Here is a 15,459-nt window from a genome sequence, read left to right on the forward strand (position 1 = left end):
GCTACTGAGAGCTTCAAGAATGAGCTATTTATCATTTCAGCTCTACTTCAGAAACTTCACAGAATTTGACAGCACTTGTCTAGAGAAACAGGAAGCTACAGATGTTTCTTGTTTTGTTTCATTTTGTAGATAGTCTGGATTGCCTCAAGTGTCTTCCCTTGCTGTCATAACACTCCCAACTGCTCTTCCATCATTAGACTTTCCAGAGTCATCTCCAAGAACTCTTCATAACTGAAGTCCTTTCTGTGTAAAACCAGAATCTACTAGAATCCCAAAGACTCTCTGCATAAACTCATGGATGTGTTTGCAGAGGCACTGAAGGAAGCTTCACCTGAAAAAGGGTTTATGAAATGAGCCCATGAGTTATCAGCTTCCTACAACATTGTGCGCTCAAACTTGAGAGAAAGGTTTTCATCTGCCTCCTCCACACTACCCTCAGGCTCTAACCTTCCCCACTTGGCTTCCAGTAACAACCAGGACAGGCAGTTTCCATCTCCTTGGTAACAGCCAGAAAAGGACAGCTGTTTTTTCTCAAAAGAACGAAGAACTTGGTCAAGAAAAAAGGTTGAGATCACAGAGAAAAATGAAGGGGAAATACCTTCCATGTTCCCTTTATCTTCTTTACATTGATTCACACCATATTTAAATATCTTTCTGTGCAGGTAATGGACTCTTTCTGCTTCCCAGCTATCACTCAGTCTCTGGAATACCTCACCAAAAGTCAAGGGATTCCTGGAAATTAAAAGGATTTTGGAAGGAATGGTTTGCCTGGTACCAACTCTAATGCTCTGTGAGTAATGAAGTAGGTAATTTCTATATCAGACTGTGACTGACCTGTGCTTGCAGAGCTGAAGCACTGAATAAATTATGAATCTGACAGGTATGGGAGAGGTAGCAGCAGCTCCAAACTCTTTAAAAACCCTACAGATCACCAGTGAGAGAACCCAGTGCCTGCATATCTGTCTGCATATCAGAATGTGTATGTCATGGGCTCAGGTTGAACCATCACAGAGCCCAGATTCCAGGAATGCCCAACAACACAAGATCAAAAACAGTGTTTGAATCAAAATGATCAGGCCTCTGTTTCCCACAGAAATACCTTGCCGACAAAGCGAACAAGCACAAGCATTTCAAACATATAAAACCCAAGACATTATCAAGTGCTGAAAAGTCAGACATAAGAATGAGGCACTGTTAAGGCTCTTTGGACTAAAGTAACTTCAAGCTTTTGTGTGTGCTAGCCACTGCATTTTTGAAGATTTTTTCCCTTATTCTGTGACAGAATGGAATTATGGAGTGATTACACACATCATTTGCCAGAACATGCAAGGCACCAGCAATCTCCAACAGACAAGCAGAAGCAACGTGTAGTGAGAATGGTCACTGTCCCAGCTGGGTCACCACAGCCTCTGATCGTTGTACCTTGGAAAGATAAAACCTGCATGTGTGCACATGCACTTCACGTGCACAGCTTTACTTGAGTTCACAGCTGAAGTTACTGCATCCTTCCCAAAAGCTCCCTGTGCAGACATATTCTCAGAACTACAGCTAGAATCCTGTTACTGTTAAATTACAATTGGTGTGGGCTTAGAAGCATAAACATCCTCAATGAACAGCTGAGCTATTTTTTAACATTCCTCTTCATTAAAATAAATTTTCTGAAATTCTGGGGACCCAAGCTAAACATCTCTTAATCTCCTGGAAATTAAGTACTTCCAGTGAAACAGTTTGAACATTAAATACAAAGAATGTTCTTTGCTGAAATAGTTATAAATATTTACAGACCTAAACATTCTATTTTCCCTGAAATAAATCTGTAAAATGCTTTTCTGTTAATTTAGTTGATACAAAATAAGCCAGGAAACAAAGGTAACTATGGACAGCAAGTCACAAACTAAAAGACCAAACAAAAAGTTAACTAAATTTGTATGAGAAATGTCCCCAAAGTAACAGGAAGATGTCAAAGCACACTCACCCTTAATTTCCATGGAAAATTCATTTAATATTACTTTTCCTCCTGGTGTCATTTGAGAGGAGCAAAGCAGAACCATCCAACACCTAGCAGGATTCCCAGAGCTGAGTATAATACTGATTTCCTCATATCCTACTCGCTTCACCAGTCCTAACAATAATTTCTACAGATTGACAGTGCTACCACAGTAAGAATTAACAGCTTTTGCACTGATTTACTCTCCAACTTCTTTCTACCATATAGCTTGGCTGTATCCTGTTGAGGGACATCATTATGGCTACACAGTAAACAGGAAGTCTACTTCTCAGATAAACATTCAAGAGTGTTTCGTAGACTTAGGCTCTGCTCAGTCAAAAGCACAGCATTTTGTAACACATGGTGCATCCAACCTAGCTAGCATTTGAATTGAGGCAATACCAGTACGCTACAGCTCTTGGAGTCACTATGCCTGTAGTGTAACATCAGTAAATAATCAAATCAGGAAACAGCATCTGGAACTTCAAATGGGTGAAAATGAACCCCAGTGCCAAACCAGTGGTGTTACAGGATGAAGGGGTACCCAGGTGTAGGTATGTGGAGATGTTGTGTGGTTACAGGTGCTCTTTAATTGGGCCCTGTAGCAACTATAAAGTACATGAAACCAAACCAGCAGGACAAGAAATGTATTTCTTCCTCGTTTCGCCCAGCTCCTCTGTATTTCCCTTCTAACACATGACTAGCACTGACAGTATCTCCCTCGCTCCTAAAATTATTTCTGAATGTGGGAAAAGCACCACATGAAGGACTGGCACACCCTGACAAATGCTTAAGTCCTTTGTACTTACTGGAATAGTTTGTATGAAAACTACTGAAAAGCAGTTTACAGGAAATGCACCATCTAATTCTAGCTACCATATTATGTCTATCCCTTGTTAACAGATCTGGATCACCGGATCTGACCGTTACAACACTTACTGTAGCTCAGTCTGCCAACCAACTAAACGAGCAACACAGCAAAAAAAATGCAAAGAAAAAACGCCAGATTTCCTAGAAACACAAACTACAGTTACCTGCAGTATGAGGTATCACAAAAAATATTCTAAATAGTTGCTTGTAACAGTGATGAAGTTGATGTGTTTATTTTTAAGCTCATGATGGCACACCAAAGGTTTCCCAAATCACTTTCAACACAGCAAAGTGTGTGTATTGCTGATGCATCTTTACTAGTTTGTTTGTGCTACTCTGTGGCCAAAGTATTTTGTAAACAATAACAAAAAGTGATAAAGGAACAAGAACAGTTCCTCTTCTCCAACATTTATTCCCTATTTGTACAATACCCTCACTTTTCTTGTTCACTTGTGGAAAAAAAAGGTCATAGAAATGTTCAGGGTCCTAAGCAGCACTCTGTCTAGTCTTTCTCAAGCAAATTTAAGGAAAAACTTCTCTCCTGGGGTATTTACTTCTAGAGCAAAGGACGTTTGCTTAGATAAAGTTTTATTCCAGTCATTCCAGAAGTCAAGGTCAGCCTGCTCTCTTTGTTCCATGCTTCAGAGAGGTACCACTCCACTGGGTTTCATCCTGGAAGTTTTTTTGTCTGGGAGATACCTCACCAGGCATTGCAAAGAGGAGTACTAGTGACCCAAGCTGTATGCTTCTGCTCTAGTAAGAAAATTCTCAGTCTTTCTGACCATAAGAAGAATCTACACAAAACCAAATGGCACCACCAAGGAGCTGGAGGATCTTTTTGTTGTCTGTAAACTTCTCTGCTGCTCCAACAAATGGCTTTCCCAACCAGGTCCTGAAAAAGCCTTTAATATCAGTACATCATAATGAGTTATCTGCTATTTGTGAATTTGTCTTTTAAAAGCATTAAGATGGATGACGCCTGTACTGATCAAGCTCAGACTTGCCTTAGTTAGAAAGCTCATATCATTTTTGTCAGGTTTATTAATTAAGTAAGTACTGAATCAGTAAGGGATCCAGCTCTGTGCTACTTTAGAAGTTTATGGGTCAAATCAGTACTACAGATGTCTCAGGTAGTGTATGGAACATGTCTCTGTCCCACAGTATCTTGCTCAGATTAGGTAGCATAATAAAATGATAATTACAGAAATTCCACAAAAGATTTCCCAAGAAACTGAACTGTAGCTGAGAGCCCAGCTCTGCTAGACAGGGAAGGTGGCACTGATGTTACAAGTACCTCATTAGCTGCCATACAAAGAGAAAGACTAAGGCAAGGAGAAGCAGAGTTATCTCAAGGAACATTTTATCAGGACTATCAAGAGACACATAACCCAAGGTAAAAGGCTGTCTCTCTGAATACTGGACAGAAGTTTGCATCACATAACTCCAAAAGGAATCATCTACCGTCTAGCTAAAACCATACAACAAAACAGCAGAAGAATGTCTTAGCAGATGCATTGGGAAAATGAGATGTAGAAGGGAGACCAGTTAGTGAACACTGTTCTCCCTGATCATTCTCATACCCACCTGGCTTAATTTGTACCATTCCTACCCTGAAGTCTGTGGTGTCTGACAGCTGATGGGGCCATGACCTTATTTGTATATTTTCAACTACACTGCTAAACAAACAAGGAATGCAAAATCTGATTAATATTATCTCTGTTTAATGCTATGAGGAAATGAACACTACTTTGCTTTCCATTTCACACCCATGCCAGTGGAGCGTCTGAAGTACAACACAATCAAAAGAATATCTGCATTTCTAAACTAGACAAATGTGAAACAGCTAAAAGTGACGCTGTCAAATAAGGACTCCATTCACCCAGTTAAAAAAAGTTGCTGCTGCCAGTGCTATGGTTAAAAGCAGAGCTCTGCCATCATTTAGTAGAAGTCTGTCTCCCCGGAGACAGTTCTCGACTAGTTCATTCAGGCTTGAGCAAACGCAAATCTAGGTCATGAGACTATCGCAGTCTAAAAGCCTAAATATGTTTATGCTAGTATAGGGAAAGCTACATGTTTCTATACTAGATTAACTTTGCAAGAAGATCCAGTGGGACAGAAGTTCCCTATTCTTTTCTGTACTCTCATCACCTACCTGCTGGCATGCAGCACCAGCAAAACAGGACATACTACATCTTCTGTTGTTCATGACAGCTAAGCATCCAATTCTATTACAACATGCCAAATACTTGTTTTGTGGACTGGTGCCTCGTTAAGTAAAATGCACAAAACGCAAACCCAATTGTACTGATAGTTGCATATGGTATTTCCAAAATTATGAATGTAAACACATAAATCAGCCTTTAAAATCAAGGATGATGGAACCAAAAGGCAGGCAAGCGGGCAGATGATTGCACAGACACAGAAGATAACAACACATCACAAAACAAATTCACAATGCCAGTTAAGCTAGTTGGTCTTTGCTTGCTGTTGACATGTTAAATACTTAGATAAAAGGACACACTGCTTTGTTCCAAAGAAGATTGCCTTCTCTTTAGTGCTCCATTGCTGTTGACATGTAACTAATTTTTACCACAATATTAAAGGAGCTATGGGTTGCATGCCTGAAACATATGTCCATATGTCACAGCGAGGCCTTCATCATCAGCTCCTTGAAGATGTCATCACTGCTTTGCCATTCCACTAAGAATAGTGTAGAGAAGTGCTTCAAAGACAACTACCACCACGTGCCACTATCACACTTGTAAACACTGGACTGCAATTTGGGTCTTTTCAGTAAGTTCGGAAAGGAGCTGTATGCACTAGGGCAAGCTTTGAAAGGCTATCATGAAAGTAGGCTTTAATCATTTTGAAGTATTAACCATGCTGTTCTCAGTTCACACATAGTTGTACAGGAACAGCATCTACTTTGCTAAGAACTCAGCAAGGAAGCACCCTCAAGCAGAATTATCCAAGAGACCAAAATATTTGAGTTAATTAGGAGTTGTTTACAGGACACCCAGCTTACTAGCAATTGAGCTACAGATTGCTTTTAAAGTCAAAAGACGTATTTGCAAACTAACTTGCCTGAATGCATCTCCAAAAGAAAGTATGAATTATGAGGTACTAGGGAGGAACATAATTGTTCCAAACAGCTGAAACAACTTTTAGATAACAGACACTAACACCTTGATTGCAAGTAATTGTAACATAGAATTTTATTAGTCTCAAGAGTAGAAGCTTCCAATATGGCAATCAATGACAAAACTCTTTGAAGAGGCCTGCCAAGCTTTGTTCTAATTTTGCAAGAACACTGCAGGAGAAAGCTGAAAACAGGGAACATGAGTTTCCATAGAAATCAGAGGTGAATTGGCATCCTTTTGCCAAGTTCCTCTCCAGAGTGGTTCCATTTCAGACCTGAGCCCTTCTAAGAGAATCCTTTGGGAGGATGGCAGTAAAGAGGTTTAGGCCCTCACCCTAAACCATGACAAGATATTCACAATTCTAGAAGTAGAAGTAGAAATAAAACAGTACCTGAGATACAGAAGACATTTTTCATTTGATGAACTTACATTTGGGATGGGTTTTTTTTGTTGTCATTTTGGTTTTGGGGGTTTTTGAAGGTTTGTTGTTGTGGGAGGATAGCTTTATTTTTGTATAAAGGCAAAGAGAACTGCTTGTAAGATTAATTTAAGTCCACCACAAGAGCTGCTACTTGCTTATATTAGGATATAGAAATACACAGCCTCAAATATATATTGTGATTTTGGTAATTTAAGAGCACATGGGTAAATTACAGGATAAGAAGAATAAACAATGATAAAAAATACTTTCTTTTCTGGGGAAGATTTAAGCTGATATGAAACTGATTTCCCAAAACAGCAGATTTGAGTATTTTAAGTATTTCACCCACAGATTCAAAAGCACACTAACTAAAGCAACAGGTTGGATAACTAAGTGGGCTGTTAAATCCAGGCTCGCACAGTTCTGTATATTTACACTATTTTCAGCTGCTGAAATGCTGTGAAGTTTTGAACGACATTTTTTAAGCTATCATGTTTATGTTTACAACCTTTGAGCACACCCACATCAATGATTTTTGTAACCGAACTCAAAGCCACCACTTAAAGCTCTGAACTATGCCTGCTACTCTTGACAACCGACCCAAAGTAGCATGTAATAAGCCAGAGCTGTTAATTTAGTCATTAAATGACAGATAGGATATGACATCTTATGTGCACCTACTAAATATTTTTTTAAAAGGAGGAGATGCAGTGTAAAGTTACATGTGTACACAGAGTTTAGATTAAGTTATGAGTTTTACACAGTCATTTGTATCCTGCCAAGAAAGAAAGTCTTTTCAAAATAAAGTCAAGGAATCTTTTTATTCAGATACTCAAAGAGCATTGCTAAGTTCCAGATAAAATGTTGGAGTAAGTCATACAGGGATTCTTCTGTTGCTTTTTTTTCACCTTCCCAAAAGGCACATGATGCTGCCCTGAAACTTCTTGATCATTGTCTTTACAGAAAATGGCAGTCAACAGACTGCATTTCATGTCAACAGACTTATATGTCACACGTACTACACTTGATTACCTACCCTACGGAACATGAAGGAAACTAATGATCGAGTTTCTTGCAGGCTTTATAAACAACCTTCTTTATTTGTTATGGAAGCTGAGCTACTGAAATCACTGAAATAAAGCCATGTTAATAATTTTAATTAGCACCATCATACAGAATTTGATGGGGTAAATAAGTCTTCAGAAACAGCTTTACCACACAATACAAGAAAATTACCAAGGCTCAAGTAAAATATTCTTCTGTCAGTCCTGCGATGGGGTTTATATGGAATAGTTCTCCGCTCTCATTGATTTGATCTGAAAAGCTGGGCTTAACAGGGACTGAAACTGCTCCCATTTATCCAAAAAAAGTTTACTAAAATAAGAAGTGAGGCAGAGAAGAAAACTAAACATTTATAAAATGTTATTTGAATGAATGCAACTGTTGTCCAGCAAGTTAGCATGCCACCTATTTAAGTAAGCCCAGAAGAACTTGAAAGACTACACAGAACTGATAGACCTGCTAACAACCAAACCATCATCTCCACAACTAACTTCATCTGCTCATCAGAATATTCACAAACTGAGAATGAAGACAAATGGATTCCTCACTTGGAGGGCCATGATTTCTGGCAGGCCCATTTGCAATGCAGCATTCTTGGTAAAGAGATCAGTCATTTAGCAAAAATTTAAGTTGACAGCTTAGAGACCGATTGTCATTTATATTAAGCAAACCACAGCAAAGCAGGTCCCAGTCAGAAAGTTAAAGCTACTCTTCAGGCAAGCTAACTGAAATTTTCTCTATTCAAGTACATAGAGTGTGTTAAAATCCATTCTATGTTAAAATGGCCATATACAGAAAGATGAAACACACTTTAAAACTGTATGGTTCAATACAAATCCAAGCAGTTGAGCTACTACTTTTATTTGAACCTTCAGTATCTACTAAGCTTTTCAGGAGCATGAATGATAGAAAAATCACTCTCATAGGAAACATTCATTGCCGTAATGATGTTTGTCTTAAGACACTGATTAGGTAAAAAACAAACCAAACAAACATAACCAACACCACAAACCGCCCAAACAAACACACCAACCCCACCAACAGACAAAAAAACAACCACAAATCAAATAAAGGGAGCTATGAGTATACTGAATGCTACCTGTTTCTGCCATCAGGCAAAACATGTCTCTTCCCATCTCAAATGCTCAGCATGCAACCTAACATTGGCTTCCATAATACACTACCTCTGTGTAAATATAAACCAACCTCAGATACTGATGCTTCCCGTCTTGTTAAATCCTGCCATTATATGCCTTTTGTACAGGTCAGATACCTACTACAGTTAAAATAATAACACACTGGTCCAAAATTAAAAAAAAATGCCTGTTCTGCTGAGAGCCTACAGAAAAGTCAATTACCAGAAACCAAAGATTAAATAAGTATGTGAACACAAAATCTTAGTGCTTACTCCAAAGTAAATATGATACGGTCATTCAAGAAGCTACTACATGCTAATGCAAGATTAAATACAACTGTAATTAAGAATCAGGCAGCATTAGAAAGTATATAAGAAGCCATATGGTACAGCCAAGTATAAAAGGATTGAATTACTAATCTTTCTAATACTTTAGCTATTAGTTTCTCTGATCAGTACATATAGCATTTTATAGAATCATTTTTTGATTTAATATTTAGGTACCTCTTACTGTGACTAACATCAAGTATTGTTTTTTTTCCAACAACTATCTGACATTTTAGATTCAAAATTGTTGTGTAAACCAAACTCTGCTGCCATCATGAACATCTTTCCTTGAAACAGAATGAGGAACTGAACAAAGTAAACATGAGTAAAATTACCCATCTGACACTAAGCCCAAATTAGGGTAAAACAAAGAAAGCCCATAGGTTATAACTGCAGAAGAGACAACATCAACCAAATAACCAAGCCGGCAGTAGTTCTTTTCACAGCATTTGTTGCAAGTAAAATAATTTCTTGTTGGATTCCTAATATGAATGAAAGAACTTATGATTATGGGCTTGGAGTCAAAAGGGAAAAAACTCAAAGTACTTCCAAGAGATGCTTTTCAGACTTAGAGATACCATTTTGATGTCACTCACATGCAGTGTTACCAGTGTTGAAATATAACATTAATTTCTCCATGCAAAAACAATTGGACAAGAGCAGTGATTCTACTGACTGAACCTAATTTGACTTCCTTCACAAAATGTTATTGAAGATGCCTCAGATAGGAGTCATAGCATGGAGCTTTTAGCAAAAAAGGTACATGACTATTCACTAGAAAGGACTGGCCAACGAGACGCATGAAAAAACAATCATGAAAAGACATCAAGTGAGTAATGGTAAACAGTTATAAGTGATCCCTGCTCTGCATCTTTCAGTACTGCTTGTTGGAAGTTCCATGAAGAGGCAGGTAGTCCAGGACCTAATGATCAAGCAAGTCCGCCAGAACAATTCGCTAATAGCATTTCTTCAGCACTTGCTTTATACAGCTATATCCATTGGAACTATCCCACAGGTTGCTGAGCTAATTCTTGAAATGAAGTGGGGGATGTTAGAAGCCAGGACACTGAACACTTTGCTTAAGATCAATTAGAATACTTATGAATATCAAGTCTTTTTCAAAACTTGAGCTATTACTCTTTTTCCCTCACTACAATCAGACTAAATTAGGTATAAAAACAAAACACACACAAAACCCCACAACACAGATACACAAAGGAAATAAGAGGAAATCAAACAATCCATATCAAGTCAAACAACCTAACAGATTTTTTTTTTTCCAGTAGCCTCACGTAGTTCACTACAGTGAATACTTTAGCACACTTTTCTTTCTACCTAATAATACTTATTGGAGAATTCAAAAGAAAGCCAAACTATCTGAATCTAAATTATAATTAATTCAGTTATGTTTCTACCTCTTAAATACTCTCCATCCTTTCAACTATTATAAGTATTATCCAGACAATTTTACTCACAAGCAACAACAATTTGGAACCATTAAGAGATTAATACTGCTTCTCTATCATCATTCTTCATCAATTTTCATGTCATAGATATAAGAAGATTTACAGAAAAATAGCAAAAGTCAAAACATTTGCATGTCATCAAAGACAGCAATACTAATCCAATATACATCTCTCATTAGAAAGATACAACTGTGACAATTTCATCATATCCTGGCAAATACTGGCAAAAAGTATATGCAACAATTTACCTACAATTGAGGCTATGCCTCAAATGATGCATTCATAAACCAGGTCAAATTGGAAAACAGCAGAACATGCAATCTCCAAGACATTTAAGTAGGTACTGAAAAAAGCTCTTCCTGCTCTTCCAACCTCCATCACCTACTTGATATTTACTATGAAGGAAGCTACCACTCATAGTTTACAATACCTAGAATACCAAAGGATTTGCAGATGGTGTTGCAGCAAGCTTGAATGAGCTTAGTGCACGCTCCTTTCATTTACTGATGCTAGCAACTGAACAGAAGAGGAAGAAGGAAAGGAAAAACAGTGTCTCAACACTGTCTCAAAGGCTTGATATTAGTTGAAACATTTTGGTAGTTTTCCTGTTTGGTTGCTTGGTTGGTTTTGTTTGTTTGAACATAGGACTCCTGGTAAGGATGTCAGGATTCTCTGTGGTTTTTCATTATTAAATTATTATTTTTTAAAAATAAGAATACCATTCCCTATTTCTTCTGTTGAAAAAGTTAGTCAAAAGGACCAAGTAAAACGTACGGATGGGTAAAGAGAGAAAAAAAAAAAAAAAAAAAAAAAAGAGTAGACAAGGAAAGGAACAAAACCTACAGCAGCAGACTGCAGAAGGCTCAGTTACTACCAGAATCATCAGCACTAATGAAAATAAAAAAGCTGAGCAAGGACAGCGCACTTGCACCTGTCAGATCAACATCTCTGACACAGTCACCAAACAGGACAACACAGAGACTGAGACACATGAGAAAACTAATGTGCATTAGAGTGAATGTTTCATGCAAGCACCACAGCATTCATTTCACTTCAGCTTTAGGAGTACTTTGTACATCCAAGGCAAATAGCTTGCAACTACTGGGTTCGAAAGGAGGGATATCAGAAGTTGGTGTAATCCTTAAGAAAATTGGAGAACATATCTGAGCTTGGGAAAAAGCTAAATCTCTAAAGATACCAGGATCAAACCCCAAATCAGCTGCTACTCCTACGACAGGGATGGAAAGGAAGGGATCATAAAACACTGTTGAACTTTTACCAGGGTCTAAGAGTGTGCACAAATACTGCATGTCAATTAGATTATACTTAGCCTAGCACAATACCAACTGTGTGCTAATCTAAGGTCAAACCTCCTCCAATATCAAATGTGCTCAGAGAGACTCTGGCAGAGGCCTTACTGAAAAGCTCTAAGTCAACCAGGCAGACTTGATTCAAATGAATTCAGACATTCCACTGGTTTTCTTAGCAAAGCCAATATTGAGATGCACCTAAAACACTGGATGACTCTTCTCATAACTATTAGCTCTAAGTCTCTTAAAATGCATTACTTATGCAGAGCAGGATCATACTAGATGTGCTATATATGGAAGAACACTCATTCTACACCTACATACATAGTTTAGTGAGAAAATTCATAGATCAAACAGGAACAGAAAGGAATCAACACCATCTTGGACCATTACACATCACTCCTATTTGATTCAAATATTCTGCACTACATAGAGCTTCCTAAAAGATCTAAGCCATTGTATTTTGCAATGTACACAAAAAAAAACAAACTAGAGAGCAATTAAAAAAAAAAATTACTGCATAAAAAGGAGATGAGCTTATTTTCCAAGTGCAAGCAGAAAAAATTATCTGTCATCATCACTCCTGCTCTGTTGATTATAACCAGCAGCAAATAAGAAATAAACCTCAGATCCTATTTACAACTACAGATATCTTCTCCTACCTAAAATGATGAGGTTACAACTAGGACTTCCAGATGTTTCAGCTGGGATGAACCTTTTGACAGTTATTCTGGATACATAGGATATAATCACTGAGTAGCCCTCTCCAAGACTATAGACTTTTTTACTTAATGGCTATTTAGGCGGGAATCAGAGGAATATCTTAAATGCAGATAGAAGTGTTAGAAGTAGTCCCACAATTCAAGCAACTGAGCTGCAAAGTGGGGACAGACACTGACTTATTCTCCCTGTAGGGTTTCTACCTGCAAAGAGATTTTTCCATTGAAAAGGGTCTTATGCTAAGGAAGGCTACAATAAGCAGGGCAACAAGATTTCCCAGTTGGAAATTTCACAGATCCACCAATGATGCTAAAATACACAGTCCTTCTGTCCTCCTATACCTCCTTCTCAGACCACATCTTTAAAGGAAAAAATCACAACAAAGTGACTTTGCAGCAACTTATTTAAAAGACCTAAAAGCAACACCTGAACAGCTTTTTCACTCCAATATATTATAATACATTTCTCATTTCCCACCTTCAGAGAAGAGTTCAGTGTTAATTTCTGCAGACAATGTGACACACCCTAATTGATTTAGTTTTTATTTTTACATACTTTCTAGGGTGTTTCTAGCTCTCACTCCTGTGCCAAAACTTTCATTTTCACTGTTGACATGCACAGTGAGTTTCAGGGACTTCCAAAAATAAATGCATTACAGTTAAAACAGAAAAATAAGAAGACACTTGGATAAATAACATAAGGGACAGCTGTGGAAGGAGATTCCTTCCTTCTATCACTGTGTAAAACTTCTTCAGCTCCAAGTAGCTACAGAATCATGCAATTCTGTTTGTCATGAGATGTAGGCTCAGCTTGCCACATAACAAACAGGCCTTGTCTGGAACCAGTACTTCTGAGAAATAGAATTATGTTTGTAAGGTCCTGATGCCATACATCCCATTTTCTGTTTATATTCTTTCTCTGTCTTTAAGTGAGTTTTGAGAACAATCCCTAGCTTAAAGGAAAACAGAATAGTTAAACCTAATCTGTTATTAATGTTGTGAAAATTCAACAGAGTTATAAACCTGTAGTTACAACTAGAAATTTATAACATCATGCCCCTAACTTCATACCACAAAAACTCAAAGAGGGCTGTATTTCTAAACAGAAATCCCTATCCATCCTTGAAGAGGATCTCATGAAGGCTATCAACTTCTGCACACAGTACACAGCGCAGTATTTCTGCAGCAACAACAAAGCATGCTCTATCTGGGCAAGAGGCTACACCGAAACCTCATAAAAATCTGCCGACTCTTTTGATATCTATTACCACCTGAAAAGGAACAAATAAACCACAACTGTAAAAACACTCAGCTTGTTTGCAATCTATTAAAGAACTCAGCTTTATTTTTAAAAACACATGTATTAGTAAAAAAGTACTAGAGTGACTGACATAGTAAATAATACATTTAATAACATACCAGGTCTCAGTTTTACTAGTATTGCTTGGCTTTGATACACTGACTTTTTAGGTTTATGCATACAAACACACAAGTGTTACATAAATACAGCATATTTGTGTACATACATGTAATGAGCATATGCACACATACACCACTCAAAATCATGACTTTTAAGCACTGCATATCATTGAGGAGGTTTCCAGTTGAAAAGGGGCTGAAGGGAATACACAATTCCCTAATACGTTTTCCAGTGCACTCACAGTCAAAGCCCTCTTTCATGCTCTTCTTCCCTCCACTAGCATCACTGACTGAATGGCTGACTACTTCAGCTGTGAATTTAAAGACCTCAACAACATGCATCAAGCATTTAAAATATAACCTCCTTATAGTTATTGCAGTTTCAGCATTGTTAATTAACTGCAGTTGCCATGGAATGCTGATTGGATTGTTCCATATCAAATTATTTGTTTAAAGTCTGAATAATAAAGCAGTACTTAAAGAAACTGAATCAATCCTATCCATGGAGTAGCAGCAGAAAGATATAAAGAAAATACTAAATGGGAATATTTGAAATAAAACTTCAGTGTAATTGCTGATACCTCATTACCCCACTTTTTTTAAGGGATGGGCGGGCTATGACCAGAGTAAATGAAAGCAAAGCCACAAATCACTGATTTTTCGTGATATTAGGCATTGTGCTAAAACTTATATTAGATACCTGGATGATGTACAGCATTCACAGAGCATTATGCAGGTTAAACCCACACTAGCATTCCTCCACATAAATACAAGATTAATTGACCTACTTTTTCAAGCCTTCAACTCTTACTCTTACAGAAATGTTCCATTATAGGGAAAAGTCCTTCACGCTGTTGTGCATTTTTATTTTGCTTGTGGAACTCCAGTCTTTTCCCTCCAAGATTGACCTTACTGTCTAGCTAGGCAAGACATGAGTGAAATGTTTCCTTGTGTGACACTTCCTGTCTACTGTAACCTAACCCAAACACCACTATTTCCTAATACACTCTATATTTTGCATTAAAACAAATAGGTTTCTTAAGTTTCAAGCTCTATTTAGATCCTATTCTCTTTGTATAAAACATACACCTAATTCAAAATGGGGAAAAAAACCACCAGAACACTGAAATTAAATACTGAAAATCATCAAGTAAGCTAGATATTAAAAATGGATATCTATCCAGCTTTGGCAGGAATCTCAGTTTCAAAAGCAAGTAGGAAACTACAGTTATGTGCTGTGTCACAACTACTATTCACTAGAGTGCTTGTTTCTTGTGGAAAGGGAGCTACAGTAGTTGCTTTAAGTGCAACTTCACAGGCCTTCAACAATGCCTTCTTCCACCAGGCATTTACTCAAGGCTTTTCCTGAAGTATGTGAAACTAAGTTTAAATTAGTTATGAGTTTCTTACATTAAAGAAGATGGTTATGTTTTGCTGAGTCTCAATAGTCTTAACATCAGAAACTTAGGGGAGTTGAATGGGAAATGTGAAAGAGAAATGTGAATGCTATTTTAATGAAAGTAACAAGATTAAATATATTTCATTCACCCTGAAGAGAGCTAGAAAACTTTTCACCTGATAATTAACTCCCTATAAATAATAG

The sequence above is a fragment of the Merops nubicus genome, unplaced genomic scaffold, assembly GCF_000691845.1.
Source record: "Merops nubicus isolate BGI_N331 unplaced genomic scaffold, ASM69184v1 scaffold16892, whole genome shotgun sequence".
NCBI classification, from domain to species: Eukaryota; Metazoa; Chordata; class Aves; order Coraciiformes; family Meropidae; genus Merops; species Merops nubicus.